The sequence below is a fragment of the Pinus tabuliformis genome, chromosome 6 (genome assembly GCF_031772625.1).
Source record: "Pinus tabuliformis cultivar Carrire ecotype Pingquan chromosome 6, CPIR1, whole genome shotgun sequence".
In the NCBI taxonomy this organism is placed as follows: domain Eukaryota; kingdom Viridiplantae; phylum Streptophyta; class Pinopsida; order Pinales; family Pinaceae; genus Pinus; species Pinus tabuliformis.
The window spans coordinates 1,554,039,096-1,554,054,702 of NC_142292.1; positions in this window are offsets into that span (position 1 = coordinate 1,554,039,096).

The following is a 15,607-nucleotide window of genomic DNA, read 5'->3' on the forward strand; positions in this document are numbered from 1 at the left end:
TTTCTGATGACTATCATGGTCTTGTTTAGATATTTTGTCTTTGTTATAAATGTCATGTATATCATTCGATGTAAAGGTCATATAAAGACCCATGATGTAATAATTTTTCTCTGGCTGTTGTAGTCTTTTTTATGAGTCCCTTTTTGTGTAAGAATTTACAGGGTAAGTTCCTCAAACAGAACACCAAAGGACACCGCTCACAAACAGATCACAAATCAATACACGAGTACTTTTGACGTGGTTAAGACCCTCAAAGAGGAAAACAGTCCACGGCTTGAGCCAATGCGACCACTTCAGGCAATTTATTAATAAAAGAATGAAATTTTACATAAGCTTCTCTCATGAACGCTTACCCTACAAATGACCGTCCATGCTCTTTAACTAGAGACCATGGACCAATCGGGTGTTAAGCCATGGATCAAGTGTCGGTAATACCGAGGAGAGAATGAACTGTTGGATCACTACATATCGTCACCATCGAATTGTAAGTTACAAAAGTACATAGTAAAGAAACACACTTTACCTAACTCTATACTAGACAAAGTTATACTTAACTATTTCCTATGTGTCGGAATATCCTAACATCCCCCCTTAAGAACAACTTGGGATAGGATTGAAGGATTTACAAATATGACACAATAGGATATGGAAGGAGGCACTAGAGCCTATCCCCCCTTAGTGACAACTTCCTGAACTTCAATCATAAATCGAAGTTTAGTAAACTTCACCTCTGTGAGAGCCTTTGTAAAGATGTTTGCAACTTGATCATCTGTTGAACAATATTGCACTTCAAGAACATGGTCATGAATGAGCTTTCTGATGAAGTGCATGTGCAGTTCAATGTGTTTGTTGTGCTGATGTTGGACTGGATCTTTGCATAGTTGAATGGCACTTTGATTATCACACCAAAGTGTAGTCGGATGCTACTGCTGAAAGCCAAACTCTGATAGGATCTGACGAAGCCACAAGGCTTCCTTACTAGCTTCTACGGCACCACGATACTCTGCTTCTGCTGAAGAAAGAGAAATGGCACCTTGTTTCTTGTAAGCCCATGTAATAGGTCTTAAACCAAGAGTGAACACATAACCTGCAGTAGACTTCCGATCATCAGGGTCACTAGCCCAATCGGAATCAGTGAAACCAACCAATAGAGGAGATGCTTTGGCACTGTAATGAATCCCAAACTAAACTGTACCTCAAACATAATGAAGTATTCTTTTAGCTGCTTTCCAATGACTTTCATGTGGGTTTTGAATAAACCGAGCAACAAGGCCAACGGCAAAGGAAAGGTCAGGACGAGTATGGGTTAGATACAAAAGTTTTCCTACAAGTTGACGGTATAAGGTAGCATCAACTTCAGGAGAAGTACAAGTGACTGAAAGTTTGACTCCAGACTAAAAGGGAGAAGGGGCTGGCTTACAGTCTTCCATGTGAAAATGGCGTGGAATATCACAGGCATACTTGGACTGAGAAAGGGAAATACCTTCCTTAGATTGGAAGACTTGAAGACCAATAAAATAATGTAAGTGTCCTAAGTCTGTCATTTCAAACTTCCTTGTAAGGCTAGACTTCACATGGTTTATAAGGTTGGGATCACTACCAGTCAGGATAAGATCATCAACATAAAGAACAAGAATGATAAGAGACTTGCCCACTTTCTTGGTGTAGATAGTATTGTCAGAATGACACCTAGAAAAGCCATTTTCTAAAAGAAAGTTATCCGTTTTGGCATGCCAAGCTCGAGGAACTTGCTTGAGACCATAAAGGGATTTCTTAAGCCGATATACAAGGCTAGAGTCTGTTTGTATAAAGCCAATAGATTGTTCCATATAGATTTCTTCATGCAAGTCCCCATGCAAGAAGGCAGATTTAACATCCATCTGATGGACTTCCCATTTGAAAGAGGCAGCAAGGGAAAGAATAAGGCGGATAGAGTTCATTTTGGCAACAGGGGACAAGGTTTCAGTGTAGTCAATGCCTTCAACTTGTGAAAAACCCTTAGCAACAAGACGATCTTTATGTTTATCAACTTTCCCATCTGGTCCATACTTGGTTCTGTAAACCCATTTGCACCTAACAAGTTTTCGTCCCTTTGGTAGAGGAACAAGATCCCATGTATCATTTGCCAATAATGAATGATATTCTTCATTCATAGCTGCTTCCCAATTTGGATGGCCTGAACCTTCTGCAAAGGTGTCAGGATCATAATTCACTGAAGCTTGAGCCAGTAAGGAAGAGGCTCTACCAAACTGAGAACGTGTACGATGCTAATCTGTAGGATCACCGGCAAGATCACCTGCTGCATCCCGAGTAGCATGGACCCATTTTGGAAGTTGAGAAGCTGAAGGAGGATCTTGAGAAGGTGGGGGAGGATTGTCATCCTCGCTTCATCATCTGAAGAGGAAATATTTTCAAAAGTAGAAGAGATAGGGAGAGGTGGCACATCCACCGAACTAGGCTCGTAGGCCGATATATTTTCAGCAAACTTTACATCTCTTCTAATGATAACAGTTTTGGACTTAAGTGGAATAAGTCTATATCCTTTGACATCTTCAGAATATCCAACAAAAATACATTTTTCACTCTTAGGTTCTAAAGCTTTATGTTTCTCATCTAGAATATGGGCCCATGCTTCACTTCCAAAAACGCGAAAGTGACTTACATCTAGTTTAATTGAGCTCCATGCTTCTTCTGGAGTGATATTCTTTAAAACCTTAGTAGGAGTGCGATTTATTATGTAATTTTCACAGTTAATTGCTTCTGCCCAAAAAATTAAGAGCAAGTCCTTTAGATTGAAGCATACAATTAGCCATTTCCTTTAAGGTGCGATTCTTCCTTTCAGCTAGACCATTTTGTTGTGGAGTATATGGAACAGTATGTTGCATTTGAATTCCATTCTCAGTGAAAAAGTTGATGAATTTGTTGTTAACGTATTCTCCGCCATTATCAGATCTTAGCTTAAGAATTTGATGTCCAGATTGTTTTTCAACAAGGGCCTTAAAGGCCAAGAACATGTTAAATACTTCACTCTTGAGTTTTAAGAAGTATACCCAAGTGCATCTGGAGAAATCATCAATGAAAGTTAAGAAATACTTGTAGCCAGAGAATGAAACAACTAGAAGTGGACCACATAAATCACTATGAACAAGCTGTAAAGGGGCTGAGGCATGCCAAGAGGCACATTTTTCAAAACTATCCTGATGATGTTTTCCGAGTACACATCCGGAACAAACACCATCTCTGCAAGATACCATTGGAAGACCTGTCACCATATTTTCTTTACATAGATTCTGAAGGGAGCGATAGTTTAAGTGACCAAATCGCTCATGCCAAAGTTTGCTCACTTCATCGTTATGAGCAACAAATACTGAGGGAAGATTTGATGACCCAAAGTTGTGAAACTTATACAACCTTGTAGTATCATCAGTAATGCCAGTAGCTAAAATCTGTCTAGGATCTCTTAGGTCCTTAATTACAACATCGTGAGGTGAAAATTCAATGATTTTACCTTCACTTGAATGGGTTATCTGATATACATATAGAAGGTTGTAGGATAAGGTTGGAACACATAATGCATCATTAAATTGACCATTTTCTATATGAACAATTCCAGTCCTTACAACACTAAGAGATATATCATCACCAACATATATATTTTTGGTGTTACAATCATTTAAAGAAGAAAACATGGCTTTGTTTTTGGCCATGTGATAAGAAGCTCCAGAATCAATGAGCCACTCATGATACTGAGAATAAGAAGATACATTTAGTGCATATCCAGACCGAGATTCTTGACAACCACATGCAGAAAGTGCTATTCCTGAAGATGAAGTTGAAGTTGAAGAGTGCTCCAAATGGATGTTATGCTTCTTCGTTTCTACTTCCAAGGCTTCCATCTTCTTAAAGCATTTGGATTCTAAGTGGCCATCTCGATTACAAAAGTTGCAATGTCTATCAGTCTTCTTCCCTTTGTTTTTATTTGTCTTATCAATTTGTTGAAATGCTTTTTCATTTTGAGGCTGAAATTGCTTAGGACCCTTGTTTGGTTTAGGACCATTCCTTTTAGGATACAACTTCTCAGGATTCTTTGAATTTGGTTGCTGCTGGGCGGCTAACACTTTCTTATAAGAGTTTCCAAGATTAAGAAGACCAAGGTGTAAGAGTTTTTCTTGTTCTCTTATTAAAGAACTACAAAAGAAATCAAAGGAAGGGGACTTGTAGGCTTGTCCTTGAGAAATGAAGGCTTCTCTTATAGAATGGAAGGTGGAAACAAACACAGAACTGAGAATAGGCTGGTCCCAACTTAGTAAGAATGGAATAGATAAGGTTACTATCTTCTTTCTTAACCTTAACACCTTCCAAGAGAAGTCTAAGGGTCTTGAGCTTGGAAAAAAAATCTTCAATGCAAGAAAAATTATTGGGGTCCAATGTAAGCAACTCATTTTCAAGTTGATGGGCTTTAAGTTCATTTTTAATTCCAAAAACTTTATTGATCTGTTTCATTGGTTCCTTAGGAGTATCAAGTTCTGCAATATGGAATCTAAGATCTGGAGAAATAGACATCCCTATCAACCCATGTACTTGATCTTGCCTATTTTCCCATTTAGCTACCTTATCTTCATCTTTCGGTTTGGTTTCTTGGCCTGAGGCTATTCTGTAGAGACCTTTACTTCTAAGTAAATCCACAATGTAGGACCACCATTGGAAGTAGTTGGTGTTGTTAAGAATAACTTGGCATGAACTTTCCATTTTAACAGAAATTGAAGCTACAGATGTTGAAACTAAGTGTTCCGATGGAAAGATCTCGAAAAATTAGGCTAGTTCAAAAAAAACGGCTCTGAAAACGGCTTCCGGACGAAGAAGTTATGGCTTTTTGAAGAAAAGTTGATGAAGATGCCGACGAAGTGCGGGAATGTGCGGAAATGAATGATAATGTTATATTAAAAAAAAAAAAAATCCACCCCCTTTCCAAACATAATCTAATTAGCTCAACATAAAGAAGACTTGAACTCAAGACCTCTACTCTCATAAAGTAGCTTTGGACCAAGTGAGCTAAACTAAAAGTTTAGTAATTTTTGGAAAAGAGGAAGGGTTTTTTTTTTGGTCGCTGAAGCTTTGGGTTGCGTGTTTGATTGAGAAAACTCTTTTTTCCTTGCAAAATAGAAAACACAAAACCCAACACGGACATACAAAAAAAACAAACCTCACAGCTTGAAGTTAGCTTTACCCGGAAACTAAATATTTTCCTCAATGTTTCTAATTTTCTGAGATCACACTAAGGCACGGCGGAAAAGAGCATACGCATGAGAAAAATCCTTCCTCTCTGTTTCTGATTTTCCCAAATCGTACAGAGTCACAGGGCAAAGAGCATACGCAGAAATGAAAGGTATAGATCTGGTAATAAAAAAGGAGCTAAATAAACCGAAATAATAAACAAAGAGAAAATAACTAGAAACTACAAAAAAAACATTGTATACATCCAGATCTTAAAAATGACGTAGCTAGGGCTACCAGAAACCTTTTCGCATGAAATGAAAGGGGTTCCTCATGGGAACAGATGCTCCTACCACAATAGAGCAGTCCTCTCGGCCCGAAAGTAGTGAGAAACAGTAGATCTAGGAAACGGTAGTCGGATGCAGTTCTACCGACTTTAGATTTGGATCACCAACGGACGCGGCCCTCAAATAGCTCTGATACCATGTAAGAATTTACAGGGTAAGTTCCTCAAACAGAACAGCAAATGACACCGCTCACAAACAGATCACAAATCAATACACCAATATTTTTGACGTGGTTAAAACCCTCAAAGAGGGAAATAGTCCACGGCCTGAGCCAACGCAGCCACTTCAGGAAATTTATTAATAAAAGAATGAAATTTTACATAAGCTTCTCTCATGAACGGTTACCCTACAAATGACCCTCCATGCTCTTTAAATGGAGATCATGGACCAATCAGGTGTTAAGCCACGGATCAAGTGTCGATAATACCGAGGAGAGAATGAACTATCGAATCACTACATATCATGACCATCGGATTGTAAGTTACAAAAGTACATAGTAAAGAAACACACTTTACCTAACTCTATACTAGACCAAGTTATACTTAACTATTTCCTATGTGTCGGAATATCCTAACATTTTGATCACATGATGTAATTTGTAACCCCACTATGCATGGGAAGGATGATGTAATAATTGATATATTTCAGTCATGTATATCCCCAATTGGTTGGGAGGACGAGTCAAATTCATTATATCCCCACTTGGTTGGGAGATTGATGTATGTATGAGTCATCATTGATAGGAAGGTCAAACTCACATAGCTGAGTGATAGAGTCATGTTATTCTTTTGGAAACTATTAGTAGACTCTGCACGTGCTTAGGGGGAGCATGGATGATATAGTGCATCTCAGCATAGACAAAGGGAAGTTCAATCAGAGAATTCATCATGTGCTCAGGGGAAGCATGGATGATATATTGCATCTTAGCATAGATAAAAAGGATTTCAATAAGAGAATTCAACATGTGCCTAGGGGGAGCATGATCAATATTTATGTTCAGCTATTTAGATATGAAAGTCTTCATTTTGGTCAACCCTTTGCTCTTGATATCAATAAGGGTGATTATCTTCTCTACCCTTTGCCCTTGATGTCAAAGGGGGGGAGTATTTTGGTGTTTCTTGTTATCTCTAACAGTTTCTACAACTTGCAGTAAGTCCAAAGGGGGAGATTGTTGGCATATGATGCATGTGTTGTACTTGATTGCAACCCACTTGTAGCAAAATAACTCACTTTTTTATGGTAACTAGAAGAATCTATAGAAGAGATATCAAATACAGAATGCATGAAAATTGTGTTTATAGATGTGATGATATGCAGGGTAGTTTCAAGGAATCAATTCAGAAGGCAACTCACTCAGATGAAAGATCACAATACAGCATGACAACAACAAAGAATTACAGTTCAGACTACAAAGAATGAAGAAAGAGAGGTATACACAGGTTCACCTTGACCAAGTAGCGTATACATGCAGGTTAACAGAACAAAAGTAGTGTATAACGTACACACGCACTTTCACAGAAGGAAAAGTTCGTATATCTCAAAAAACTATGTTTTTGGTCCCAGGTATTTGATCCATGGTATTGATCTGAGGTATTGACCCTAGGTATTTGGTCCAAGGTATTGGTCCTATGTGGTTTTGGTCCATGGTATTGAGAAAGGCCTAAAACTATATGAGGAGAAGATCATTAGGCCTAGTGAACAAGCATTGAATATCTGATGAAGTGTGAGAAACAATATGCAGGTTATCGACTTATGGTGCTTTGTTTGATCTGAACCAAGCATGAACCTTAACAGTTGATGAGGTATAAGATCTAATGATGGATCGGGATCTTAAGGCTTGAAATGAATTATCATTATATGATTTGATCATGTATAGTCTAGATCTAAATATTAGCGCATGTGTTTTTCTATAAATGTCATGATCTGGGTATGACAGAAGTCTGGAATAACTGCTAAATTATGAATTAATATTTACAAACATAAACACTGCTTGGCTTTGATAAAAGCGCATATACATGCTAGTTTAACACATCTAAGTAGCGTATACATTATCTAATATGATATTTGAAGTTACAGGTGGATCTCATTGTTGTTGTAGAATTTTGGGTTCTGCTCTATGCTCTGGTGACTGTAGTTTGATGAGAGCAGACTGAATGTTTAGATTGATTGATTGTGATTCGTTTCAGTGACTATGGCCTTTCAATAATTCAGTTAAGGGTGATTCAAAGGTTTAAGTTTGAGTTTCAATGATTGTTAATGCAGATGTATTTGATGGTTGTAGTGCAGTGGTTATTGATTTTTAGCTTCAATGTTGATAATGGGTCTAGTATGAAAATTAGATGAAACGAGACCTTCATGTGTATTGTTTTGTACCAGGAGCATCCAGTCTAAAAATTTCTGAAACGTGGTCCTTGGAGGAACAGAGAAGGTTGTAGCCTTCTTTAGGTCGGCACCTACATACTAGTAAACATATCGGCTAGTACAAGAACTAGGGAGTAGTAGCTCCCTTCCAATAGAAGCTAGAGAATGAGAGAAGGTAGTAACCTTCTGCAGGTAGAAGCATGCGTACTAGAATGAGTCTGCACCAGTACAATATTGTAAACATATTTTCTTATTATTAAAAGAAGACAGAGACAAAAACAGTAGGTGGTTTTCACCAACATTGGGTTTCCACCTTAAATCTTGGTGTTCATGTGTGTTGCTTATGTCTGATGGTTCACTCTGTTATTAATTGCATATGGTTATTTTTTAATGTTTAATAAAGTATTGATGCATAGATTAAAGATCAACATATGATGAATTAACTAAATCATTAAATTGCTGGATATAAGCTTCTTTCCTTAAACACAGTTGCATGTACACATGGGTTACCCACATGGAAGTAGCATATATAAATTTGAGTATGAAAAGAAAAATATTATTGACCTGAATAATACTGATTCACCCCCCCCCCAGTATTATTTCCAACACCTTCTTCAAGTGGACTTGCTTGGTGATAAGGTTTGCTTAAAGACTTGTAGCTTGATGTAGGTCCTGCTTCAATCTGCTCTTCTTGTAGGTCCCTTTATGTAAGGTTATTCTTCTAGCTTTGTAGACCTCCTTGAAAAGTAATGGATTGTATACCCTTATTGACCTTGAAGTGATTGAGACTTCTAGGTTTGAATCTTCAACTTTGTATATGCTTCTCCTTGATGAGTGTTCTTGAGTTTCCCTATCCTGGATGACTCACCTTAGCTTTGGTACCATGTTGAAGAATCTAGGGAAAAGTAGTGTAAAGTGATTCTTCATTACTTGATAACAATTTGTGATGCACTTTTAAAATTTATCTTCTCCTTCTTATTAGTGTGTGTGTTTCATCAAACTACTACCAAAACAAAATAACAAGAGCAAAAAGTGTGGCTCTTTGCTAGGGACAAAATCTCTCCACTCTTGAGAGGAAAACAATTTGTAATTTTTCTCTTATTGAAGCTTCTTATTTGAACAACTACCAAACCCTAGAGCCTTGGCTAGGATATCCTCCAAGCATGAGTCAAATCCTTCCTCTTTCTGCACTATAACTTCTAGCACATGTGTAGGTTTTAACCCCGTACGGAAATTACCTACATACAAATTCTAAAACACAGAAAATAAACAATGTGAGAGCATAGCATATAAAACACATATACATAGATATTTTCCCCTGGATCCCAAAACTAGGACTACCAGCTTGATTTTTCATTATGTTCCTTTCAATGTTATAATACATATTTATACATGCCAAAGAATCCAATACCATGGACCGAAAACCATCACGTCCAAAACCATGTGTGAAAACCATGCACAAAACCATAGGTAGGTCTACCCAACCTAACATAGGGTCCAGAAGAATTTCCTTAGGGTGTTGTCCCAGACCCCATAGAGAGGGATTAGCCACCCCCTCAAACCCTCTGTCACCCCCCTGTTGTGCAATCGGCACAACGAGGGGGTGGCTCTGCCCCCTCGGTTAACTAGGGAAGCTAGTCATGGAAATAATATAACACAACCCAACAACATGGACTTTGGTCTTTTGACACTTTTCTCCTTTCAGCGTGTTAGTAATCTTGTGGCATTTTTATCTAGAGAAGACACTATTGATGTGACCCTTATTCTTATGATGACTACTTTCTTCTTTCCATCAATCAACTATCTTGGATGTAAGGTTGTTATGACTGCATACATAGTTCTAATTCTCACATGTGTGATTGTTTTCTACCCTAGAAAACAATCCCTTCTACTTTGATCTTGGTCCTTCTTCCTTCATATATGAGAGCTTCTCCTTCGCTTGTAGATATATGAGAGCTTCTCCTTCACTTGTAGAGAGAGCCATAGTAGACCTTGTTTGCACCCAAAACAGTGAGATATGTTGACCTATAATTTTTTGTTGCTATGGCCACAGTCAGACCTTCCTTGACCTCACACGTGTGACTATAGTTGCTTCAGAAATGTCCTCCTTTACTTCATTGTTTTGTCTTCTTATTACACTTCCCTTGTAGCCTTCATCCTTGTCTTCTCTTCATCCTTTTTATCCCTCTTCTTTCTTGCAGATTTCAGAGTGAAGTTGTACATTGTATGAGGAGTGGACATCCTCTATAAATAGAGGTTTGTCCCTCCTCTTTAGGTCGACTTGACTGTCCTCTAGGCTGACATGATAGTTACACTAAAATTCATCTTTTATCCATCGTTTTGCTGCTTGGAGACTTTGTTGATGCTAGGAGAGGATTTGACTTTGCTTGGAGGTGTTTCCATGACCTTGTACATTGACATACATGATGTAACATGCCCTTAAAGGGTCTTATCATAATTACATTTTTACTTCAACTTTCTAGAAGTGCTTTAAAATGTTCTTGACCTATTTTCAATGAGAAAGAAACTCATTGACGAATACTATAAAAATAATTTCTCTTTTCTTAAATAAATACAAATATCAAAATTACATTTATGAAGACCAAACCTGGTTACGTTTCCTTCAACACCATGCCTATCCGTGGTCATAATCCCTTAGGGATTAAGGGTTTTAAATATGGAATGGACATGGACTCATAACATAACATTGATCTATATGATGTTGTTGATGATGATGATGATGGTGATTCAAATGATGATGAAATTAAGGACAATGATGAAGGCAAAGATGATAATGATGAGGGTGATGATGATGATGATGATGATGATGATGATGATGAAGATCACAAAGATGATGTTGATGATGATGATGTTGACGATGCTGTTGATGATGATGATGAGATTAATGATGATGGTGATGAATATGATGATGATGATGATGATGACAATGACATGAATGATGATGGTGATGAAGATAAATATATGATTATATGGTGATGATGATGATTTTGATAATTATGTTGATGAACAAGATGATGATGACAATGATGACGATGACGATGATGACAAAGGTGATGATGGTGAGGGAGGTAATGATGATGATTAATATTATGATGACATTAATGTTTATTTTGATGACGATGATGATGATGATGGTGATGACGATGACAATGATGATGTTGATGAAAAATATGATGATGATGACGATGGTGATGACGATGATTTGAATGTACAATTGTCATGTCATTTTGATTTGAACTTATATTTTTCTTTGGCCCCATTCACAGCTAACTCTATGCAGGGTCAAAGAATAATTTACACTAATTAGTAAATCAAAAAGCTTAGAAATGATTAAAAGAATCAAAGTTAAAATTGGAGATGATGGTATAAACCTAAATGAGCTTCTCTTCGTTTCAATAATAATATATTTTTTATTGAATTAGGCCAACCATGTGAAGTTATAATCTCATATGTGACCCCCCGCATCACTCTCAATTTCCCAATACCCAATCTATATACTATAATATATTTGCAAGAAACACAATAACAATCAAACATAAAAACTAGGAAAATAAAAATTTAAGGTGAATGAAAGACAAAAAACCAATTGAAAACATATAAATGCACACCTTGTACATTTCAAGATTTTGATATCATTAATATTCTTCCTCATTCAACTCATCATCTGTATCATCTAGCTCAGAATTCATGTTCAAAGGATTCACCATATCAACATCATCATTGTTTATATCAACATCCAACACATGCTCTTCTACATTTGGTTCAACTCCTTTAAGTTCTTCATCCAAAACATTGTCAATATCATCTAGTTTATCCAAATTAACATTGTCTCGATTAACATATCCTTGAGCTTCTTAATTTCTTCATCTGACACATGAACCCCCTGCTCCTCTACATCATCTTCTTCAACTTCATCTTCTTCTGCTACATTATACCTTTCTAGCCTTCCTCTTCGATCATATCTAACAACATATGACAAGCGCACTTTACCTAGAACCTTTATCTAAAATGCATATTTGCATTGGATTGGAAGAACATAGGGATTTGATCCTGGCTCAACATTCTTTGTATTAACCATGGTAAATTAGTTAGCATTCTCAATAACAGTTCTCTTAGGGCTGCGTTCATGGATTCGTATATTGAACCATTTGACATTGAACATAACTAATTTAAAGGATTTAAATTCACACTCAATTATATCATCCAGATACTCATAGTATTGATTTTAAGAGACTTATGGATTTCTAGCACCTCTAGAGGCAAGATTGATAACCTGAAATACTGTAGTTATTACACTATCAAAAGTTTTCATCTTTTCATCCAACAATTTGATGTGAAATTTGCCATTGCACCATCATTTCTTGTTGTGTTTCAATTGCAATATGCCAAGAACATAAAAAATTCATTGTCAATTGATAAACATTTTTATACTTGGAACTTTTTCAAATTAAGAAAAAGACGCCATATGCATCAATATAATTATAAAAAAAACTTAGTATGGGTGAATATGTTTTCCTGATAATATTTTAAACCATATGATAAATCAATTTCCCTTTGTGTAAGATTGGTACATCCACTACGTTTAGCTTATTTGACCAATGTAGACACACCATACCATGATAACCTAATATTATGAGCTTGTTTGCATCGTTCAAGCCATACCTTCATCCAACCAAGATTGTTTACAATGTATAAATGTATTGCATCCCACTCTCGACCAACTGTATTAAAATAAAACAATTTGCATATATATAATTAATTAGCATGTTATAACTTCATAATAATAGATTATGTAGGTTCCCCCCTTCAAACTTGTTCATGGAGTTGACATCCCAAAAGTGATCTAATGCATTAATACATTTTCCTATTAGAGGACTATATTGAGTAATGTAAACCATGTTTTGATATGCCATATATTCCTCTACAATAGGACCCTTAGGATGTGATATTTGTCTAACCAAAGCCTTCAGTGATTCTAAGTGCCTCTATACCATCCATATTGATCTTATGTGTAGAAGTCCACACTTTTCAATCTCCTCAACTTCGTGTATGAGGTAGTTTTCTTGTGCCTTGAAAAATTTCAGAGGTAGATACCTTTGAATTTCACACATTAGATGAGTAATTTGTTTCCTCCAATACTTTATATCTTCTTTATTGATTTATTTAGATGAAAATCATCTACAAATGAAGCAAGCAAATCACAAGTTTCAACAAAAATGTACATAGCACATGACAAGTAAAACACATGCAGTCAAATATAAATTGTACAACAAATTATTGAATAAACTACTCTTTTCCCATAAATCTCCACTTACCTCATGTATTTTCCAAAATCATATATAACTTGTTTGACATTATTGTCAAAGTTGTCTAAAAGAGATAGAGATAGAACATACTATAACAAAAATAATGATCTATAATAATTTATTCCCAAATTAGTATGGGAAAAAACACTAACAAGATGTTTCACCAATGTAAAAATATATAAACCAAAATAATTACCTAAATGTGCATATTCAACCCACATAATTCACCTCTCTTTGTTAGTATATCCTTTGTGTTTGAAGAAAATCCAGTTGGATTTTTTTTTCAATAACCTCTTTAACATCCTTGCTTTGCTTCTCTATCAATAACCATGTGAGGGAACTTGTATTTTGGACACATCCATCGTTACTTGAATGAATCACATTTTGCATTACATTATTGGCCTCCTTAAGGTCATTACATATCTTGACAATTTTTTCTTTATCTCTCCCTCCATCTAAGATTCACCATAAGGTCTCTATTACATTCTTTCTGACGTGCATTGTATCAAGCAAATGACCAATTTATAGGTGCTCATAGTAGCAGAGTCTATTGAATTTCTTGGGATAACTTTTCATTCCTCATGAAGTTCCCTATTATTAATGCCTTGATGACCTACAAGGTGAATCGTAATTAAAGATATTATAACAACAATATCTGTCAATTAGTATAGTGAATAAAATGCAATAAAAGTATAAAATAAGCAAACCATATCATGTATATTGATACATAGACGATTCGATCAATATATTAAGAGACTCTATTATATTGTAACTTCCATGCATGAGGTTTCATTCTCCTTGGTCTTAATCTAGTCTCTTCTTTCCCATTGAAAACATGTTTTTCAGTACTTCGATACCTATGGTTCTTAGAAAGGAAGTTCTTGTACTCATCAAACGCTTGCTTTCCTAAGATTCTTGAATGACGAGACTTCATCTTAGGACCATAAAATACACAAGAAAATTTACCCTTTGTTTGAAGACCTGCAAGAGGTGGAATAATTTTCATATCAATTATTTTAAGTATGTACAATAAAGGGACTATTTAAAAAACACTCTTCTTTCCCATTGAAAACATGTTTTTCAGTACTTCGATACCTATGGTTCTTATAAAGGAAGTGCCTATACTCATCAAACACCTCCTTTCCTAAGCTTCTTGAATGATGAGATTTCATCTTAGGACCACAAACTAGACAAGAAAATTTACCCTTTGTTTGAAGACCTGCAAGAGATGGAATAATTTTTATATCAATTATTTTAAGTATGTACAATAAAGATACTATTTAAAAAACATACATGAAATGAACTTCTTAAAATTGAATAATATTAACGTGACGGGTAACATTATAACATACCACATAAATGTCTTCGCCCTGAGGCATTTTTAATTCTCCATAAAATCATTGCATATAATTTAAATTCCCTTTATGCATCTACTGGTCTAGATATATTGTACATAGTGACACCGTTCCATAAGTCCATTAACCCATCGATAAGAGGCTCAATATATACATTCATATCTTTGACCTCATAGTTACCTAATTGATTGAACATACAATTACTACATATACAACTAAATTAAAAAACTATAAGACATAATTCAACATATATGAGTAAACAAAAAAATATAAAACAAATTTATGAAACAAAAAAGGAAAATGAGATTTTATTGTGTTAAAAAAATTATATTCTAAACAAATTAATACCTAGAATGATCATTTCCAACATTGTGTGCTCCCTCTTTATTGAAATCCACAAAGGAATGTTATTGTTGATAAAAAAAATAGGGCACATCGATTGAGTAGATCTAAGCTATCCAAATGGATTGACACTGTCAACTGCTAATGAAAGCCTAAGATTACAAGGTTCTTCTTTAAACTTTGGCAAAATTTCCTCTATATTCCTAAATACAGATTCATCTGTCGAAATTCAGAGAACAACATCTTCCATTAAGGGCATTTTGAGGTATAAGATGGGCCTCCTAGGGAAATTATAAAATAATAGTGGAAATATTAAAATAATATTAGATTACATCATTAAATTTTAGAGGGAAAAATTAAAATACTATTTTTTTCAAATTGTATTTTCAACTTATATCCCTATGGGTCTACTCCAATTTTGAGCGGAAAAACTCACTGGATACATAATTTGATTCCTTGTCCAAGGAGTACCCATGTTGCATACTTTCAATGGATCCTGCTACATAAAAAATGAGAAATACATGAAAAATGTGATTGCAATCACATTTTTTCATGTATCTCTAATTTTTCGTATAGGATGGTCCATAGAAAGTATGCAACATGGGTAATCATTGGATGAGGAATTAAATTTTTCATCCAATGAGTATTCTTTCTCAAAATT